Raw genomic sequence first — 19,958 nt, forward strand, 5'->3', positions numbered from 1 at the left:
TCCCTCTACTCCTCAAATTGTCCCCCATGCTCCGTCCTCTCCATACTGTCCCAACACTTATCCATATGGTCCACCCACCCCCACGCTACTCCCTCTCACAATTTTCCCCACTGCCCCATAATATGGAGACACATGTCCTTTGCCGCTCTGCAGCTCACTAGGTGTTCATCACAGCAGCAGAGTGATGAGGTCACCAGTGTGTGACCTCATCACTCTACTGCACGTTAGGGTGGGGAGATGACGAGCGCTCCCTCCTCCCAGTGATGCAGCGTTGCTCAGAGGTATTCATGTCTAAGAAATGTGAATACCTCTGAGCACAGTGAAAACGGAGCGCTGTGCAGCGCTGGCTTAAGCATATCAGAGCCCTGTGCACTCCAATAAAGTTCAGAGTAGCATAGCTCTGGGTGGGGGCCAGTTGTGGGCCCCTCTGAGCTCGGGGCCTGGGATGACTGCACCCTCTGCCCCCTGGTAACTACACTACTTATTCTCTCGGAAGTGGAGAAATTGAAAAAAATGTCTCAATCTTTTCCATTCTGTCAGGCCATGAAAATCGGAATACACTCAGATGTCATCCGAGTGCAATCCGATGCTTTTCATGGATTCACTTACTTGCATGGCAACTCAGGCATGCAGTGATTTTTTCTCTGACCGGCTTGGTCTAAGAAAGCATCAGACATGTGCACGGCCCCATAGAATAACTTTGGTTTGAGTGCATTCTGATGTTTTGTCAGATCGCACTTGGACAAAAAATACGGTCATGTGCATGAGCACTCACTCTAAATCATTATTTTCATGATGACCCTAACCCCATAATAATTGGTCTTCTACTTTCCAAACATTATTCTCTCCAATATGACCTTAAAGAGAACATATCACCTGGAGGTGGTTAATCTGCAGGTTAATAGCATTCTGACATCGTGTGGTGCTGGTATTGAGAGCCCCACTGTTAGGAGGAAGCGAACTTTATTCACCTCAGCAGTGTTCTGCTTCCAGTTGTAGGGGTGGTGCAGGCACGGTTTCAGTCACTGCTCTGTGCATAGAAAGCGGTAGCTGTAACCGCACATTGGTGCTGCCTGACAGCCGGCTCAGCATTAGGGTTGTCTGTCAGTCAGTGCCGGGGAGCAGTTACAGCTGCCACTCTTTATACACTGAGCGATGAATGAAACCGTGCCGGCACCACCCCTATGACAAAAAGTCGAACGCCCTCTGGTAGTGATGAGCGAGCATGGTCGCTACTGCTCGGTGCTTGCCCGACTATCTCACTGCTTGAGATGCTCGGCGCTCGCCGAGTATTTCCGAAGTTGCTCATCGGGAGCTTGGGTCTCCTCCCTGCATGTTTGGTGCTCTTTACAGAGCCAATGAACAAGCAGAGATTGCCTGCCACTCACAGTAATGCCGTAGCCATTTTGGTTGTGGCATCATAGTGATTGGCTGGCCGCACAGCGTCATCCGGTCTATACCAGACCTGGCACCTCCATGTTCGTCACAGTCACTTGGAATCAGACAGTCTAGGGAGAGCTGCTGCTGAGCTAGGGAGAGATTTGCTTGTTTCTACTTAGTGTAGGTGTACCAAACTATATTAGAGACACATATCCATCTCAACAAACAGACCTTCTGATGACTAATCCCTTTACAGAGATATCAGACAGGCAGTGTATATAGGCAGGCTGGCAGGGTATATAGCAGACTTCAGTGCACATAGCACAAGAGGCTCCATTCCAGTTCTGTCTGCTGCTGCTGTTAGATATTTCTAGAAATAGGCCCAGGTCTCAGGGGCCAGGAATATTTTTTTTCTGGATCTTAATCCTCATTATTTGCTTTAAATGCAATCCAGAGAACACCGTTATTCTGCGCCATTTGCTTGTTGGCACTGCAGAATGCAGTGCGGTCCTTTCCATATTACAGTGCTAAAAATACAGCTATTTAAAACTGTGGTTTGTCCGTCACACGGATCACATATAATTGCACTGAAAATACTGCCATTTGTCAGTGAAGCAATTGACACCAGTTTGCTGTTCAAAATAGTTACCTACAGGCCAGGTATTTAAAACTGTGTTTTCTCCGTCACACGGATCACATATATGTTTTCAGAAAATACTGCTATTTCTGGCCTCCATTAAAAAAAAATTTCAGTGTGTCAGTGAAGCAATTGACACCAGCTTGCTGTTCAAAATAGTTGCCTACAGGTCTAGTATTTAAAACTCTGGTTTGTCTGTTACATGGATCACATATATGTTTTCAGAAAATACTGCTATTTCTGACCTCCATTAAAAATTTGTTTCAGTGTTTCAGTGAAGCAATTGACACCAGTTTGCTGTTCAAAATAGTTACATACAGGCCAGGTATTTAAAACTGTGGTTTGTCCGTCACACCGATCACATATAAGTTCACTCCAAATTTGCCACAACAAACACCAACATCTTCTCGCTCGACCTTCCTGTCCCAATTAATAGGGGACCGCAGAGCACCACTATTGAACATTGTGTGAAAATGTTATTAGTTGGATAGCAGATAATGCTTCCAGTCACTTAGCCACCACCACCACCACCTTGTCTTCCAAACAGTCAAGTCTCAGTAGCTGTGAGTCTGGACCGCATATTCCTCACCCTGAACCTCCTTCCTCCCACCATACTGAGTGCCCAGAGACAACTGATCCCACACTTGGACACTCCGAAGAGCTGTCCACTTTTCCATTTATAGATTCGGGCCTCTCGCCTGGTCTACTTGAAGCGGGGCAAGAGGAGATCGCATGTAGCGATGCCCAAATATTTGAGCAGCCACGATCACATGAAGGCGACGGTGGGAAAATGTCACAAGAGGTGGACGATGATGAGACACAATTGGCAGAAATTCAGCAGGAGGACTGTGTGCCGAATTATTACGCAAATGAGTATTTTGATCACATGATACTTTTTATACATGTTGTCCTACTCCAAGCTGCATAGGCTTGAGAGCCAACTAACAATTAAGTAAATCTGGTGATGTGCAACTCTGTAATGAGGAGGGGTGATGACTAATGACATCAACACCCTATATAAGGTGTGCTTAATTATTAGGCAACTTCCTTTCCTTTGGCAAAATGGGTCAGAAGAGAGATTTAACGGGCTCAGAAAAGTCCAAAATTGTGATATGTCTTGCAGAGGGATGCACCAGTCTTGAAATTTCCAAACTTTTGAAGCGTGATCACCGAACAATCAAGCGTTTCATGGCAAATAGCCAACAGGGTCGCAAGAAGCGTGTTGGCCAAAAAAGGCGCAAAATAACTGTCCATGAATTGAGGAAAATCAAGCGTGAAGCTGCCAAGATGCCATTCGCCACCAGTTTTGCCATATTTCAGAGCTGCAACATTACTGGAGTATCAAAAAGCACAAGGTGTGCGATACTCAGGGACATGGCCAAGTTAAGGAAGGCTGAAAAACGACCACCTTTGAACAAGAAACATAAGATAAAGCGTCAAGAATGGGCCAAGAAATATCTTAAGACTGATTTTTCAAAGGTTTTATGGACTGATGAAATGAGAGTGACTCTTGATGGGCCAGATGGATGGGCCAGAGGCTGGATCAGTAAAGGGCAGAGAGCTCCACTCCGACTCAGACGCCAGCAAGGTGGAGGTGGGTTACTGGTATGGGCTGGTATCATCAAAGATGAACTTGTGGGACCTTTTCGGGTTCAGGATGGAGTGAAGTTCAACTCCCAGACCTGCTGCCAGTTTCTGGAAGACAACTTCTTCAAGCAGTGGTACAGGAAGAAGTCGGTATTGTTCAAGAAAAACATGATTTTCATGCAGGACAATGCTCCATCACATGCATCCAACTACTCCACAGCTTGGCTGGCCAGTAAAGGTCTAAAAGAAGAAAAAATAATGACATGGCCCCCTTGTTCACCTGATCAGAACCCCATAGAGAACCTGTGGTTCATCATAAAATGTGAGATCTACAGGGAGGGAAAACAGTACACCTCTCGGAACAGTGTCTGGGAGGATGTGGTGGCTGCTGCACACAATGTTGATCGAAAACAGATCAAGCAACTAACAGAATCTATGGATGGAAGGCTGTTGAGTGTCATCATAAAGAAAGGGGGCTATATTGATCACTAATTATTTTGGTTTTTGTTTTTGCATGTCAGAAATGTTTATTTCTAAATTTTGTGCACTGATATTGGTTTACCTGGTGAAAATAAATAAGTGAGATGGGATTATATTTGTTTTTAATTAATTTGCCTAATAATTCAGGACAGTAATAGTTACCTGCACAAACAGATATCCTCCTAAGATAGCCAAATCTAAAAAAAACCCCACTCCAACTTCCAAAAATATTAAGTTTGGATATTTATGAGTCTTTTGGGTTGATTGAGAACATAGTTGTTGATCAATAATAAAAATAATCCTCTAAAATACAGCTTGCCTAATAATTCTGCACACAGTGTAGTTACTGACCCAACCTGTCAGGAGGACATGCAGAGCGAGGACAGCAGCACACAGGGGGAGGGAGGCAGAGCACTCCAACAGGCAGGAAGAAGCAGTGTGGTGGTCGCAGAAAGAAGGCAGGCAACCTTTCTCCGTTACACCAACATGAAGGGAGTTGCCAGTACAACTGTTAGGTCATCCAGAGTCTGTTTGTTTTTTAAAGACTCTGCCGATAACCCCAAAAAGGCCATTTGCACCACCTGCCAGGCCAGCATCAGCAGGGGTGGCAAAACGACCAGCCTGACCACCATCAGCATGATCAGACACATGGCAGCAAAGCACATGAATTTGTGAGCCGAACCCCAGGGTCCAGGAACAATATCTGCGGGTGGCACCACTGCTTCTTCTGCTGTTGTGCAAGCAAGCCAATTCCCTGTTCATGGTGCATGCGAAGATGCCTCCTGCCCTGAACTTGTCATTGCACACTCTCAAGTAGCAGTATCAGGAAACAGGTCCACGTCCTTGTCCCAGCGCAGCGTTCAATTGTCCATACCCCAGTCCTGGAACGTAATCGCAAATACGCAGCCAACACCCCACAGGCCACACTAATAAATTCCCACATTTCGAGACTGCTTGCGCTTGAAATGTTGCCTTTTAGGTTCGTGGAGACGAAAGCATTCCGCAACCTGATGGCGGCGGCCATTCCTCGGTACTCGGTCCCCAGTCGCCACTATTTCTCCCGGTGTGCCATCCCCGCATTACACAAGCACGTGTCCCAAAACATTAGCCGTGCCCACAACAACGCAGTTACCGGGAAAGTCCACCTAACCACGTACACGTGGACAAGTGCTTGTGGGCCGGTACATCTCGCTGATGGCACACTGGGTTAACATAGTGGAAGAATGCAGCAGCAGGGGTTTTAGAAATAACTACACAAATAGATAAATGTAAACACAAGCAGGTGTAGTGCTATAGAAATATAAAACTTAACATTTATTATCACTGAATAAAATATATGCAATATACAAGGACCTGAAAAAACACAGATATACTGTCTGTGATATTAGGTAGCCAAAATACTTCCATGTATTGTTGCGTCCAAAGATATAAATATATGTCATATAAGCATATTGTATCTCCGACGCCACCAAGAAAGTGTGGCAGAAAGAAAATGATGGAGCCTACAGGACACTATACAACTTATTGTGTCTCAGAATGTGAGAACGCAGAAACATTAACCCAATCAATGGTAACCATTTAAACTTTGCTATATATAGAAATGGAACATCCTCACCAATTTTGATATCCGTTCCTGCTCTCAGACTTCAAGGATAGCTCCATATAATGGGGGCAGACCAAGTCTCATTGGGTCACCAGCCCATCACAAAATACCGCTCCCGACGCGTTTCTTTGCCTTAGCTAGTCATCAGGGGAAAAAAAAAGAAGACATGCGGTATGCACGCTGCCCACAATCGCGCAGCTCATTCACCAGACAGCGCCATTTGACACTCTGATAAGTCCTCTTTTAAATCCTGGTCGCGCTATACTCGCGATCGTGTCACTTCCGCGTCACTGCAGAATATACGCGGTTAGTATATACCGTGGTACATACGGTATGTGCCTGGATGGGTGTCAGTTATTGTTTAACTTGGACATTTGCCCTGGCCTGGGGTACTTATGGATGGGAGGGCTTCATGTCACCATCCAACACAAGATGTCAGTTGGTTACCTTGTATGCCCCTTTAATCGTCGCTCCGTGGTGTGCGGTTTTCCCTGTTTGCGATGCGCACACCGGATGTGACGCTTGCGTGTCACGGCCGGCATCTGCGTTCCACATACTGGATGTCAGCTGACCGGAACCGGAAGTGACACGATCGCGAGTATAGCGCGACCAGGATTTAAAAGAGGACTTATCAGAGTGTCAAATGGCGCTGTCTGGTGAATGAGCTGCGCGATTGTGGGCAGCGTGCATACCGCATGTCTTCTTTTTTTTCCCCTGATGACTAGCTAAGGCAAAGAAACGCGTCGGGAGCGGTATTTTGTGATGGGCTGGTGACCCAATGAGACTTGGTCTGCCCCCATTATATGGAGCTATCCTTGAAGTCTGAGAGCAGGAACGGATATCAAAATTGGTGAGGATGTTCCATTTCTATATATAGCAAAGTTTAAATGGTTACCATTGATTGGGTTAATGTTTCTGCGTTCTCACATTCTGAGACACAATAAGTTGTATAGTGTCCTGTAGGCTCCATCATTTTCTTTCTGCCACACTTTCTTGGTGGCGTCGGAGATACAATATGCTTATATGACATATATTTATATCTTTGGACGCAACAATACATGGAAGTATTTTGGCTATCTAATATCACAGACAGTATATCTGTGTTTTTTTAGGTCCTTGTATATTGCATATATTTTATTCAGTGATAATAAATGTTAAGTTTTATATTTCTATAGCACTACACCTGCTTGTGTTAACATCGTGGATGCCAGGAACCAGTCGGACCTTGGGACAGAACACGTCCTCCCGACGCCAAGGATTGCAGGCCCTAGGTCAATTAGGGTTGACCCCACAGTCTACAGCTCCTGCACCTCATCCTCATCAGCCTCCTCCTCCTCTTCAGCCTCCATCTCCGAAATGACCACATCAGTCACAAGCTGGAAGCACTGCAGCACTGCCTCGGCCAAGCGGCAACAGGCTTTGTTGAATCTAATATGCTTAGGTGACAAACCGCACAAAGCTGGAGACTTGTGGACAGCTCTGAAAGAGCAGGCAGATCTGTGGCTCACACCGCTGAACCTAAAGCCAGGCATGGTCATGTGTGACAATGGCCGGAACCTGGTGGCGGCTCTGAGGCGAGGCGAGCTCACACACTTATCATGCCTTGCCCATGTGCTTAAACTCATGGTTCAGCAATTTCTCAAATCCTACCCGGAGCTACCACATCTGCTTGTCAAAGTACGCCACCTGTGTGCCCATTTTAGAAAGTCAGCTACAGCTTCCGCCGCCCTTGCCGTGCTTCAGCAGCGTTTGCAGCTTCAGGCTCACAGACTGGTGTGTGATGTCCCCACGCGTTGGAACTCTACACTGCAGATGTTGGGAAGGATTTGTGAGCAGAAGATGGCAGTTGTTGAGTACCAGCATCAACAAGGCCGTCGGTATTCAGTTCAGACTCCAGACATAAGATCTCAGGAGTGGACATGGATGTCAGACATATGTACCATCTTCCAAAACTTTGAGGACTTCACCAAGATGGCGAGCGGCGATGATGCCATAATTAGCATCACCATCCCGCTTCTCTGTCTTCTGAAACGCTCTATGCACAAAATCAAAGAGGATGCATTGCAGGCGGAGCACGATGAGATGGAGCAAAGAACCATACAGGTTGATTACACACAGCCCAGCCTCATCTCATCCCAACGTGGATTGGGTGACAATGAGGAAGAGGAGGAGGAGGAAGTACAGGAGCTAGTTTCCTGCGCTATATACTGTACTACCTGCATAACTTTCACAGAGAAGAGGAGGAGGAGGAGAAGGAGGAGAGCATGGTCACTCGTCCTCTTGGTGAGGACACAGAAGTTTTGCCTGTTAGCAGTCTGGCACGCATGGCTGAGTTTATGTTACGCTGCCTTTCCCATTACCATTGCGTTCTCAAAATTTTGGGTGATAGTCATTACTGGTTAGTGACACTTGTAGGCCCACTCTACAAGGATAACTTTATATCTTTTATTACTGAGGTGGACAGGTCTACAAAAATGTGGCAGTACCAGAAGGCCCTTGTTGCGGAACTATTAAAAAAATTCCCATCTGAAAACGCTGGTGGCAGAGTTCATAGTTCGTTGGACAACCAAGGACTACAGGCGAGAGAGACACAACTTCAATCCAGCAGAGGCAGGGGAACACTGTCAAAGTTCTGGGAGAATTTTCTCAGCCCCTCCCATCGTACAAGCCCTGAGGCTCAGGGAACTTTCACAAGGAGTGCAAAGTTTGGAAAGATGCTGAGGGAGTTCCTTGCCGACCGTACCAACATCCTCTGTGATTCCTCTGTGCCTTATAATTATTGGGTATCCAAGGTGGATACGTGGAATGAACTGGCTCTCTATGCCTTGGAGGTCCTGGCCTGCCCTGCCGCCAGCGTTTTCTCAGAGCGGGTTTTCAGTGCCGCTGGTGGAATTATAACTGATAAGCACATCCGCCTGTCAACTGAAAATGCTGACAGGCTTACTCTTATAAAAATGAACAAGAGCTGGATTGGGCCAGACTTCTCAACACCACCGAATGATAGCAGCATAACATAAACTCAAATCCAGTGTCTTTTTTTACGAGGTATATTCCCATGCACCTTTTCACACCCACATATGGGTACACGCTTCCTGATTTTGGCTATTTGCTCTTGTCCTCATCCTTCTCCTCATCCTCATCCTCCACCACCATATCACCAGGGTGACCGTGATCCGTGATGCAAACACCCACATAATTTTTTTAAAGGGTGTTTATGATGCCCGTAAAAAATTTTTTTATGCAGTATGTTCATGTATACACCCCAGGGGTAAATGTGTGTCAGCCCATACACTTACATTACAAGTATAGGATACCCGCTCCTTTCTAATGGGAACATTTTTTTATGAGGCCCTCTTCTATGTCTCTTCCAAGGGGCATTGGAGTACCTCCCAATGTTTGGCAGCCCTTGCATTCACTGCATAGGCCAACACTATAGGAGACCCTCTCCTTTCTAATGGGAATATGTCGTTTCTGTGGCCCTGCTCTATGTGTCTTTAAATTGTTAGTGGGGTTTTTCTAAATTTGGTCAGCCGTTGGACTCACTGCATATTCTATAACTGTATAGCAGACTCTCTCCTTTCTAATGGGAATTTGTCCTTACTGTGGCCCTGCTCTATGTGTCTTTAAATTCTTAGTGGGGTTTTTCCTAAATTTGGTCAGCCGTTGGACTCACTGCATATTCTATAACTGTATAGCAGACTCTCTCCTTTCTAATGGGAATTTGTCCTTACTGTGGCCCTGCTCTATGTGTCTTTAAATTCTTAGTGGGGTTTTTCCTAAATTTGGTCAGCCGTTGGACTCACTGCATACCCTATAATTGTAGAAAAAAAACACAAAATTTGAGCTTGGTTTAAAATGGTATACATGCAGCACATAAATGCATGTTTCACAATGGCCATGAATCAGAAAAACCTACAAGAAGCAAAATGCAAATAAACCCTGCTGTAAATAAATATAAAGCAAGTGCATTTAAATAAGATAGGGTTCTTAGTAACACTGTTTTTGATCAAAAATAGTATGTCATTTTTAATATGGCTAATAAAAGCTACATTTTATCTCCTTTCTACAGTATATGCCTGTTTCGCTGGATCAATTTTTTTTACCAGATTCCTCCCTGGCTGCTCTGTCTGGATCCTTGCGAGGCACTGATTGCTCCACACCCCAAATAGGTGAGCTGACTTTCCTTTTTGTGTTAACAGATGTAGAATGGTTCAGCACTTTAAATTGCATTTAAGTTTAAATTGCATTTTATGTTGGATACATAACCAGTTCAATGACTGATATACAGAAGAGGTATCAGAGTAGCATAAAGATCAGTATGACTGCTGCATTAAAGGGAACCTGTCATATAAAACAATTCTATTAACCTGCACATATGGAGTTAATCTACAGGTTTATAGCATTCTGACACCTAGCGGTGCCCGCACTTAAGCCACGGTGCTGGGAGGAAATTAACTTTATTACCCCAGAGAGTAGTGATGAGCGAGCATTAAAATGCTTGGGTACTCGTTGCTCGGGTCGAGCAAATTGGAATACTTGGGTGTTCGACCCGAGCAACGAGCCCAATGTAAGTCTATGGGAAACTTGAGCATTTTTCAGGCGGTTCTCCCCGGCGGTCTGCAGAGGGCCTAAAAATTAGATTTCAGGTAGTGGAGCAAGTGCGCAGACCAAGACGAGGTGGTGATCACTCTAAATTGCTTAGAGAAAGAGAGGCATATTGGATACACACCCTCCAGACACTTACTGTTAGAACTCTCCTGTTAGTTTTTTTCTATTTTGCTGGTCACATGACCTTTTTGCCTATTTAATCCTGCTCCGCCCTTCTGGCCATGCTGGACTTCATTGTAATTTCTACTCTTCAGCTAGCCAGGTGCTTTGTAACCTTTCTCAGTCAGTTTAGCTAGGTCTTTTTGACCTTTATGTTCTATGTTGTGTGCTTGTCTTTTTACTGCTACAATTTCTGCTAGGAGGTGTCCATCTTTCTCCCAGTCCCTAGTTCTTGTAGGGATCCCTCCCTCACATCTATAGGTCTTCGTTCAGACTAGCTGACAGATCTCCTGTCTTTCCTTAGTGCTTGTAGCCTATCATAACAGCAAGTCCAGCCCAAAAATATCTCTAAGGAAAGACCTCCAGTTTCCATCATGGTGTCGGTTCAGGATTTGGCTCAACGCCTGCAGGGACTCTCTCTGGAGGTGGGCGAGCTCCAACAACACGTGAGTATCTGTTCTGGAGCGCATTTTGTGGAGCCAAAGGTACGATTGCCTGATTTATTTTTTGGTGAACAACAAGATTTTTTTTCCTTTAAAAATGCTTGTTTATTGTATTTTTGTTTGAGACCCAGATCCTCTGGGGATGAATCACAGCGCATAGGGTTCATAATGTCACTTTTGCGCAAAGAACCTCAGGGATGGGCCTTTTCTCTCCAACCTAGTGATCCGTGCTTTAGATCAGTGGATAGTTTTTTTTCTGCTTTGGGGTTGTTGTATGATGATCCTGATCGTGTCTCATCAGCTGAAACGGAATTGAGACTTTTGAGACAGGGATCAAGTAATGTGGAAAATTATTGTACTCACTTCCGTCGGTGGTCTGCTCAGGTGGGGCGGAACGATTCAGCTCTGAAAAGTTTGTTTCTTGCTGGGCTAGGTGAAAGGGTTAAGGATCTGCTTATTGCTTATCCTACACCTGGGAACTTGCAGGAGGCAATGCAATTAGCTATACGGGTGGACAGGAGACAGCGTGCAAGGGTTAATGACAGTAAATCCTTTGCCATGTCAGCTCCTAGTTTTGAGAGGGTCTGTACTGACATTGGAGAGCCGATGGAGATTGGGGTGATGTCACCCCGCTCTCAGGAAAAAGACCGCAGGTTTTCTGAAGGTTTGTGCTTTTATTGCGGAAAATCTGACCACTTTATTAAGAACTGTGAGCTTCGTTTGAACAAAGAAAAAAAAAAAAGGTCAGTTACGCCCGTATTGCCTGTTTAAATTCTAAGGGGGTATTTCTTTCTGGAAGCACCTCAGTCCAGGAGGAATTGATTGAATTTTGGGTATTTGTGGATTGTGGTTCTACACTCAATGTGATTGACAAGGGATTTTTGGAAAAACTTAAAACCCAAACCTTTGTCATCCCCTATTGCCGTGGTTTCTGTCGATGGCTCTCCCTTGAAATGTGTTACTCACAAGGTTTATGAATTTCCCCTCACTATTAATGGTATTCACAAAGAAAATTTAGATTTGATAGTATTAAATAATTTGCCTTCTCCAGTAATTTTGGGGTTACCCTGGTTAAAATTGCACAATCCTGTACTGGATTGGTCTACTAATGAAATTAAGTCCTGGAGCCCTAAGTGTTATGACAAGCGTTGTAACGGGCGCATTGCTGCTGTGGATAAAGGGGAATTACCTGTACCTATTCAGGATTTTTGGAAAGTTTTTTCTGAGGAGGAGTCGCAAATTTTGCCTCCCCATAGAGACTATGATTGTACCATTGAATTTGTCCCTGGAGCGACACTTCCTAAAAGTCATTTATTTAATCTTACTATTCCTGAGAGAAAGGCTTTGGAGGAATAAATACAGACGAGCTTGGCCGCCGGTCATATCAGACCCTCTAAGTCACCTGTGGCTGTTGAATTTTTTTTTTGTTAAAAAAAAGGACGGCGGTTTACGTCCTTGTCTGGACTTTCGCGAGATTAATAAAATTACTGTACGTAATCCCTACCCACTGCCATTGATTCCTGATTTGTTTAACCAGTTAGTGGGGGCCAAGTGGTTCTCTAAAATTGATCTCCGGGGGGCATACAATTTGTTGCGCATAGAGGAGGGTGATGAATGGAAGACTGCTTTTAACACTCCTGTGGGTCATTTTGAGAATCTGGTTATGCCTTTTGGTCTTACCAATGCACCAGCATTTGTTCAGAATCTTATTAATGACATCCTTAGACCTTTGATCGGCAAAAATGTGGTTGTGTATTTGGATGACATTTTGATTTATCCGCCTGATCTGGAGTCTCATTGGCGGAGCGTACGTGAGATATTACAGTTATTAATTGACAATTCGCTTTTTGCTAAGCTAGAGAAATGTGAGTTCGCTGTACAGAGAATTAGTTTTTTGGGCTACATTATCTCCAGTGAGGGCTTTGAGATGGACCCGGTGAAAGTTCAAGCTGTGCAGGAATGGCCTAGGCCTATTGGTTTGAAATCGATACAGAGGTTTTTGGGTTTCGCCAATTATTACAGAAAATTCATTAAAAATGTTTCTATTATTGTTAAACCACTGACCGATCTCACCAGGAAAGGTGCTAATACGGTTCAGTGGACTACTGAGGCCATTGAGGCGTTTGTGTTTCTAAAGGAGAGGTTCAGCTCTGCCCCCATCCTTATGCAGCCTGATGTGACTAAGCCGTTTTTGGTTGAGGTTGGTGCTTCTTCTGTGGGGTCGGTGCGGTGTTGTCTCAGGAAAACAAGGATGGAGTACATCCCTGTGCCTTTTTTTCAAAAAAATTTTCTGAGACTGAACTTAATTACGATATTGGTAATCGGGAATTGCTGGCTATTAAACTCGCATTTGAACATTGGCGTCATCTCTTGGAAGGTGCTGAATTTCCCATTCAGGTTTTCACTGATCATAAAAATCTGATCTATCTTGATGCTGCCAAGCGCTTGAATGCCCGTCAGGCTAGGTGGGCACTTTTTTTTTCGCGGTTTAATTTTTCCGCTACTTACTTCCCGGGTACCAAGAATGTTAAAGCTGATGCGTTGTCTAGCAGCTTTTCTCCCATGGTCGGTGCTGAGGAGGAGGAGAGCATTTTACAAGAAGGTGTTGTGATTGCTGCATTGGACTCCGTTTTGGAAGATGAGATTCTTAAAGCACAGGAGAATGCCCCATCTAACACTCCCCATGGGAGGTTGTTTGTGCCTAGGACCTTTAGGAGAGATTTGTTTGTTGAGTGTCATGAGTCTCGGTTGGCAGGTCATCCAGGAATTTCTGAGACCAAGAGACTTGTGGGTCGCAGTTTTGGTGGCCTGGATGGCAGAAGGAAGTCATTAAGTGGGTGCGTCAATGTACTGTGTGTGCTAGATCTAAGTCTTCTCATACTCCTGCTGCAGGGTTGCATTGCCCTAGTCCTAGTGCACCTTGGACTCATCTGGCTATGGACTTTATTACTGACCTTCCCTCCTCTGAGGGTTTCACGGTCATCTGGGTGGTCGTGGACCGTTTTAGCAAGATGTATCACTTGGTTCCCTTCATCAATCTGCCCTGCGCTAAGACACTCGCTAAGGCCTTTGCCAAGGAAATTGTCAGACTCCATGGTGTTCCTACTGACATTGTTTCTGATAGGGGACCTCAGTTCGTGGCTCGTTTTTGGCGTGCCTTTTGTGACAGGTTGGGAGTTCATTTGTCGTTTTCATCTGGATATCATCCTGAGTCTAATGGCCAGACAGAAAGGAAGAATCAGGATGTTGAGCAGTTGTTGCGTTGTTTTGTGGCAGACAATCAAGAGGGGTGGTCTGAGTTTCTGCCGCTTGCTGAATTTGCTCTTAACAACCATACATCCTCTTCTGCTGGGTGTTCGCCTTTTTTTTGTTGTTCTGGGAGACATCCGTCTTTTGGGTCATTCTCCAAATTGGTATCGGCTGTGCCTGAGGAGGAGAGTTTTTCCGGTGATTTGGAGAGAGTTTGGACGGATGTGCGTGGTAATCTTCAGGAGGCTAACAAAAAATCTAAGAGGTACTTTGACAGGAAACGTCAAGAAGTTTTGTTTACGGTTGGTGACATGGTTTGGTTGTCCTCTAAGAATCTGTGGTTGAGGATTCTTTCTAAAAAATTGGGTCCCAAGTTTGTAGGGCCCTTTAAGGTGCTTCAAGTAGTTAACAAATCTGCTGTTAGGTTGGAGGTTCCTACCTCCTGGAAGATTAATCCGGTGTTTCATGTTTCTCTATTGAAAAAAGCTGATGTATCAGATAGAGATGCCACTGCCACTGTTCCTCCGTTGGTGGAGGACGGGGAATAGGTATAGGGGGAGTTTGCAGTATCTCGTCGCTTGGAAGGGTTTCGGTCCCGAGGATAACTCATGGGTGAGGGCGGATGATGTTTCTTCCAGACTTGTCAGACCGTTTCACAAGAGGTTTCCTGATAAGCCTGGTCCTAGGGGATCCGGAGGATCCTCTTAGAAGAGGGGTACTGTTAGAACTCTCCTGTTAGGTTTTTTCTATTTTGCTGGTCTCATGACCTTTTTGCCTATTTAATCCTGCTCCGCCCTTCTGGCCATGCTGGACTTCATTGTAATTTCTACTCTTAAGCTAGCCAGTTGCTTTGTAACCTTTCTCAGTCAGTTTAGCTAGGTCTTTTTGACCTTTATGTTCTATGTTGTGTGTTCGTCTTTTTACTGCTACAATTTCTGCTAGGAGGTGTCCATCTTTCTCCCAGTCCCTAGTTCTTGTAGGGATCCTTCCCTCACATCTATAGGTCTTCGTTCAGACTAGCTGAGGACTTTAGCGGGTCTGATCGCAGGATCAGGTTCCCCGTTACATCGTAGGGATCTAGCTTAGTCCTATTGTAGGGACAGATCTCCTGTCTTTCCTTAGTGCTTGTAGCCTATCATAACACTTACATGTCGAGGACTCAACAGGGAATTGAATTTTAGATATTAATGTGATCCTTAATGATGTCTTAGTATTAAAAATTTTTTACCTCTTTTTCCCTCTTCTCCGCTTCCTGATCTTTCCCTCAGACCCATTGAGTACAGGGTAAGTAATGCTACTATAGTCTAACCTTATTTTTTCCCTTTTTTTTTTTCCTTTTTTTCCTTTTTATTTTTATTTTTCTTTATATAGTTTTTGCCTTATTTCTTCCCTCTTTTGTGCGTACTTGTTCTTGATTTTTTCTTTATCTTTTCTTTGCCTTATTTTACCCTAATTTTTCCTCTATTTTTTTCCTCTATTTTTTCCATTATTTTTTCCCTAATTTTTGTTCCTTAATTTTTTTTTTCCTTTTTTTATTTTAATTCTTATCTTTCTTTTTTTATTCGTATACTAAACATTATCCATTCTATAGATTGCTCTCCCCACTTTGTATCTGGAATATGATTCCTTTTGTGTTAGAAGGTATTATCCTTCTCTCCCTATGCCCTATTATAATAGTTATTCACTGCTGCTAAGTTGCGCAAGTGCCCCTTTCTTCTCTTTGAGCTCTATGGCCTCAATTAAGGTGTCCACCCTACAGCCACTCCATTTTAGACCCACTTCGCCCTTTAACCCCTACATTTTAGGTCCTCTCAGTCTTCCCTGCGTTCCAAGCCTCCACTGCAACCAATGCCTCCCACACACCAGAGAAGCAGCAGGAACGCAAGTTTATACTACCACACCACCAACAAGGTATAGTCTTTCCCATCTCTTATACTAGTGATCCTCCTATAGTTCCAACTGGTACTCTAACACAATACCTCTCATCCCCTGCATTATTGAGCCTCCTATAGATCCCACTGGTGCTTCAACAGTGATCTCTTATTTTTGATTTCTTATTTCTCCAGGCCTTTTCCAAGCCAGTATTTCCATTTATCCACTAAGCTTTATCCCCTTTGGATGCAGTATATAGGTTAGTATGTTTGGATATTGAGTGCCCATATTTTTACTATTGTGATATATTTCATTTAGGGACATATAGGGATCCCCTACCCTTTTCCCTATCCCTGGTACCCTTTTTACTACTACTACATGCGTCTGGCTGTGTACTCTCAAATGATTATTTACTTGCAAATGGTGTAACTATGTATATTTGTATACAGTCATGGCCAAAAGTATTGAGAATGACACCAAAATTATATTTTCACATGATCTGCTGGCCTCTGGTTTTTATTAGTGTTTGTCTGATGTTTATATCACATACAGAAATATAATTGCAATCATATTATCAGTACCAATAGGTTATATTGACAGTTAGAATGAGTTAATGCAGTAAGTCAATATTTGCAGTGTTGCCCCTTCTTCTTCAAGACATCTGTAATTCTCCCTGGCATGCTCTCAATCAACTTTTGGACCAAATCCTGACTGATAGCAGTCCATTCTTGCATAATCAATGCTTGCATTTTGCCAGAATTTGTCGGTTTTTGTTTGTCCACCCGTCTCTTGATGATTGACCACAAGTTCTCAATGGGATTAAGATCTGGGGAGTTTCCAGGCCATGGACCCAAAATCTCTATGTTTTGTTCCATGAGCCATTTAGTTATCACCTTTGCTTTATGGAAAGGTGCTCCATCATGCTGGAAAAGGCATTGTTGGGCGCCAAACTGCTCTTGGACGGTTGGGAGAAGTTGCTCTTGGAGGACATTCTGGTACCATTCTTTATTCATGGCTGTGTTTTTAGGCAAGACTGTGAGTGAGCCGATTCCCTTGGCTGAGAAGCAACCCCACACATGAATGGTTTCAGGATGCTTTACAGTTGGCATGAGACAAGACTGGTGGTAGCGCTCACCTCTTCTTCTCTGAATAAGCTGTTTTCCAGATGTCCCAAACAATCGAAAAGGGGATTCATCAGAGAAAATGACTTTGCCCCAGTCCTCAGCAGTCCACTCCCTGTACCTTTTGCAGAATATCAGTCGGTCCCTGATGTTTTTTCTGGAGAGAAGTGGCTTCTTTGCTGCCCTCCTTGAATCCAGCCCTTGCTCAAAGAGTCTCCGCCTCACAGTGCGTGCAGAAGCACTCACACCAGCCTGCTGCCATTCCAGAGCAAGCTCGGCACTGCTGGTAGTCCGATCCCGCAGCTGAAACAGTTTTAAGATACGGTCCTGGCGCTTGCTGGTCTTTCTTGGGCGCCCTGGAGCCTTTTTGACAACAATGGAAGCTCTCTCCTTGAAGTTCTTGATGATGCGATAGATTGTTGACTGAGGTGCAATCTTTGTAGCTGCGATACTCTTTCCTGTTAGGCCATTTTTGTGCAGTGTAATGATGGCTGCACGTGTTTCTTTAGAGATAACCATGGTTAACTGAAGAGAAACAATGATACCAAGAACCAGCCTCCTTTTAAAGTGTCCAGTGATGTCATTCTTACTTAATCATGACTGATTGATCGCCAGCCCTGTCCTCATCAACACCCACACCTGTGTTATTGGATCAATCACTAAAACAATGTTAGCTGCTCCTTTTAAGGCAGGACTGCAATGATGTTGAAATGTGTTTTGGGGGTTAAAGTTCATTTTCTGGGCAAATATTGACTTTGCAAGTACAGTAATTGCTGTTATGCTGATCACTCTTTGACATTCAGGAGTATATGCAAATTGCCATTACAAAAAATGAAGCAGTAAACTTTGGAAAAATTACTATTTGTCTCATTCTCAATACTTTTGGCCATGACTGTATATATAAATATAAAACTTTTCTTTAATTTCTATGACACCCTATTAATGTATCTTAATTCTCTCTTTAAGCCATGTTTTTGAAAAAGGCCTATCCAGGTCGAAACGTCATGTATCGCTACTAAGCACCTTTTTTCCATGCTGTGGTGTTGTATTATAATAAAATTATCACTCTTTGCAACCAAGAATTTGAGTGCAGCTATTATCTATAAGTGATTGCTTGGATTGTACCTCCTTTAGCCAGCACCTCTTCAGTACTGTGTGCGCATCTTTTTTTTCATGAGGTATGGGAATTGGACACCCCTTGTACCTCAGCAGTCCCCCAGGAAACACCATGCAGGATCTCCAGAGCGGGTACAAGATCTCTCTGCTCTGGACGACCTGTGGGTAAACCAGTCGGCACCTGGAATGTGAACTTCTTCATGTGTAATGCTCCAACCTGGAGCTTAATTTGTACAAACATATTTTGACTGTTTCTGAGTAGGGCTCATACTTCCGTTGACAATGCCCAAACTGGATTCTGGAGTTGTCGGACGGTAATCAGACACCGACTCTTCAAGGCTTTAAGCCCGAAACTTCCGGTTAATCTGAGGCCTTCACTTGCCACGGAGACAGTCATGGTCATCTGTGGAGAGGAAACACTAATGCCAAGGGAAGCCTCTCCTACAGGCCTAATGTCTTGGGACTCTCCAACCTTCGCTGGACAAAGACCGTCAGGGTGTCCCAAACAACTGCAGCGGGTCCGCAATTCGATTTTATGACTGAGTTCCGGCCTCTGCGTTGCCACGAACATGGCCATCCTTCATGGATTCCGTGCGGATAGCTGCCTCTACAGGCTGGGGAACAAGAGGTCTTTGGGAGTAGTGTTGAGCCACCCCCGTAGTGTTCGAGTTCGGTTCGGTTCGTCGAACACCCGTGTGTTCGCCGAACTGTTCGTCGAACTGTTCGTCGAACACCTTCGAACACCGTTAAAACCAATGGCAGGCAAACAAAAACACATAGAAACACATAGAAAACATCTTCAAAGGTGTCCAAAAGCTGACAAACTGCTCAGAAGACACAACTAACACATGGAAAAGTGACAAGTACATATAGTCATGAGAAAAGAAAAGAGGTGGAGGAGTAAAAGGAGGGGGAGACACAGATATAGGCATGTCATGCCCTTCTAAAATCCAAAAAGTGAGAAGCCGACACGTTCAGTCCGCTCCTGCCCGTGCCACCTCCGTGTCGCCGGGTTTGTGCCAGAGCCGCGGTGAACCCTGACGGCCAGCCCCCCTCTCCCAATACTGGTGCCTGTCCGCTGGTGGGTTGAGCGAGCCCCCCTGTGGTGGAGGCAGCTCTAAGCTTTTTAATTTAAATTGTCTCTCTAATTTGAATGAATACACTTTAAATCCATTTACAAGGATCTATTGGAGGGCAAGTCTCATGCCAGCAGCCGCGTAATTCCAGCTCCAGTAGCGTCCACTAAAGCTGCTGCAGTTAAAAAGCTTTTATAAGGATCGAGCTCGGCTGTCCACCGCAAGGCATCCTACTGCCAGTCCCAGCCCCTATGCCTTGGGGTGCCTCCTGATGCTCTTCACTGAGTATCCCGTGGTCCCGAAGCATTTCCTTTGAAAAAATTAAGTGTCCAAACTACAGGTGGTGTAGCTTGCTTAACAGCCGGGATAATCCGCTGACTAGCAGACACTGCTGCTAGGCACAAAGTATTTCCTGGGCTAGATGCAGTTAAAAATTTGTAATTAGATACTCTCGTTGGATGCTGAGAAAGCATTCCATAGAGTCTCCTGGCACGCCATATATGATTCTCTTAAAAAGCTTGGGGTAGGGGTCTAGGGGACCCTTTTATAGCCAAAATCACGGCCCTGTGTCACAATACGTCACCTAGGCTGAAGATAAATGGAACTGTAGCACCCTGAGGGCTCGGT

The sequence above is a fragment of the Phyllobates terribilis genome, unplaced genomic scaffold, assembly GCF_046119375.1.
Source record: "Phyllobates terribilis strain yellow unplaced genomic scaffold, ASM4611937v1 Scaffold_1__5_contigs__length_1240528914, whole genome shotgun sequence".
Lineage (NCBI taxonomy): Eukaryota > Metazoa > Chordata > Amphibia > Anura > Dendrobatidae > Phyllobates > Phyllobates terribilis.